Raw genomic sequence first — 3,158 nt, forward strand, 5'->3', positions numbered from 1 at the left:
TCAAGTTCCCAGTAATGAGAGGCAAATGAGAAACTAACAGACCAGCACAACAGAGCTCAGGACTAGACAGGCATATGGGGAAAAGGAGAGTTACGATCACCAGTTCTGCTCAGTGCTTAAAACATTCTCCATATTATTACAACTCCAGGATGTACAACAATTTTAAAATATGCAAGAGGCTTCATTAAAGGAATGGTGTTTTGAAACCAGATTATACATTAGGTGGTATGCACTGGGGAAGGATAGGATCAACTGTTCCAGTTAGCTTAAGGATAACTAAACCAAAAGAAGAGTCTAAGAAGAGATACTCTGAAGTTATAATTGCATCCTTCTTCCCAGAAATTCCTCTGAGTCTTTCTAAGCATAACCCTGCTTGAAAGTAGTTAGGGGTTTTTACACACTACTTTCACAAGTAGCACAGGCAACCCCTAGAGCACTGTTGTCCAGACTTCTGGAAGTCACCAAATACAGGAGCATCTAAAAACTTTAGTAGGTTTGCAGGTTCAAACATCAAGTCTGCTGTTGCTTGGTGAAGCAGAAAGTGCTCTATGAACTTTATATTCCACTAAGACCATTTTCCTTTTCTCCTTCCACTAGATTTCATACAGTACACAACCTACAAAAGTATTGATAGGGGGATTTGCAGCATTAGACTCCCAGCCTACTCTGTAGCTAGAATGCTTTATAATACCCTGCCCGATTTAGAACATGAGCCTATTTAAGACTAGTTTGGTGTATCATCCACCCATACCAGCTGTCTCCCTGAAAGAGAGGCCACAAGGAGCAGACACTGGGCTAGATCACAGAAAACGGGTGTGAGGAAAGAGGCACTGACCCTTTAGATAGCTGCATACATTGATTGCAAAGTACAGACAGCACAGCTGTATTCACATAGCACCAAGATGAGATCACTAGATAGCTTTAGATGCCTAGAAATTATGGTTACAACTTCCAGGACTGCTGCATTAAGTATCTCCATTTTCTTCCACCTCCTGACAAGTGGAGTATAAATGAAAGCTCATGTCTCTGTTGCCTTCCCAGCTTCTGCTACAAGGAAAAACAGCTCTCTACAGCCCCAACCATATACCCAAATGCAGAAGTGTAGCTGTACCATATTTCTCTTAAGTGAAAGGAGAATTAGCTTTTCAGAGCTGTGCTCTGACTTGCCACAAGAATTCAGAGATTGAACAGCTTGACATCCAGTCATTCACTCCAACAGTTACATCTGACTTCATTACACAAGACCTCTGCAGTTGCTCTTCTGGGCTAGGATTAGCAGAAGTTGAATTAGCATTTGAGTCATGGTTTCAAAGCTCACCTGAGTTTATGCATTCTCAGGTTAGAGCAAAAGTCTCCCAGTAGTGCTTTGGCACTGATATCAAGGCTCTGTAGCAAAACAAGATCAAGGTATGTATGTTTGTGATGAGCCTGAATATTTTAGTCATGTATATTGAGCACTTTTACTTGATATACATAGAGTACTTGCTGAGGACAGGTATATCAGTTTCTTCCAGGAACATTGCTTATTTGACCTTGCTGTTGAATTCTGGCAAGCATTAGCATTGAGGCAAGATGTTCTTAACTCTTCCCTGGCAAATACACTTATTCCTGCAATCCAAGAAATGCAGAGTTTGGCATGTAGCATTTAGGATTTTGCAACAGTAGCTGCTGTATATCCATCTGATTAGCAGCTATGCACCTGCTTAGGCTTCTGGTATACATGAACCCATGTCTTGTTTTGCATTAAAACTAGTATTCATAATCTTGTAATCAAATGGTATAGAATCATTTCAGAGCTGAGGTTGTACACTGATCATACAGCACTGGAGCTGCATAGTTCATGCACACTAACAGTATAGTAACAGCAGACTTCTGTGGAATTGGAAATAATGACCAGCTTTAACTATGCCTCACCCTACAGAATTAGCACCCTACGTGTGTTCTGACCACAAAGCTGGGAAACTAACTCCTCACTAAGCAGATCAAAGTAGCACAGCACAGGCTGAGTGAGGATTTGGCTCCTGAATTGCTCAGGTAAGCTCTACTATCCTGAACCACAAGCAGACAGCCTGCCATATGCTGGAGGTGTTCTTCCAGTAATATTCTTTACTCAGGCCATGCCTAAGCTAGGTCACAATAGAAGCTACATAGGTCAATTTAGTATACCACCAGGAATATCCAGGGAGTCTTTAAACTCAAACTTCTGTGGAGTGGAACCACCAGTGAATGACAGCCTTGACACCACAGCGTTTACTGAACTTAAGACTTAACAGCCTCTTATTCAACTCACCTTGCTTCCAAAAGCAAGGGGCACCCCACTCAAGTAGCAAATGAACTAGTAAACTCAAAGTAAACACCTCAGGGCTCCAAACATGTTGACTTTGAAATTCTTTAACCTTAGTCCTCAAAAAGGACTGAAACACAGATTTTGTTTGTGGAACAGCCTGTTGACAGTATGCAGTTCAGACCACAACTGACTGTTCCTTAGCACTAGGATATGAATGTTCAAAAACTAATAGCCATCTCAGTGTCTCAAGGTATCAGAACCCCATGCATATAAGTGAGTTTTGACTCATTTCAGGTTAAGTTCTCCAGTTGTTTGGGATAGAGCCATTAAATTTTTCTGACAACTCTTATAACTGTATACCAAGTTCCCGAGACAGTCACAGGGCAGAATATCTCCAGCACTACAGTGGAAAAGATATTGCAAGCTTTCCTTCACTTGACAGTTAATATGCTCCTTACACACTTTTGGTCATGAGCAGGCTGATTTACAAGTCTGCTTTGGACATAGGAACAGCAACCAACAATAGTCAAAGACAATACTGGCAACTGGCCACATCTGAGGTTTTATCATGTGGCTAAGACTTAGACAAAAGATGGTTAGTGCACTAAAGAAGACAGCTGAGTTCCAATGGAAGCCATGAGTTAGCCAGAACACTGGTGTTCCTCTAGAACATGTCTCTGCCCAGTGAAGGATTTTGCCTTTTTGTTCCTCCTATTACTAAGTGTAAAGCTTCTCAAGATACAGTTAACCCCCCTACAACCTTTAGGTAAGCTTTTGATACGTGACTGGCTGGTGGATATGCTCCTTTCTCAGCTGGTAATATGTACATATATATATGGAAGACAACATGGAGATGTCACTTCTTCAGAGT

Source organism: Phaethon lepturus, unplaced genomic scaffold (genome assembly GCF_000687285.1).
Source record: "Phaethon lepturus isolate BGI_N335 unplaced genomic scaffold, ASM68728v1 scaffold55940, whole genome shotgun sequence".
NCBI classification, from domain to species: Eukaryota; Metazoa; Chordata; class Aves; order Phaethontiformes; family Phaethontidae; genus Phaethon; species Phaethon lepturus.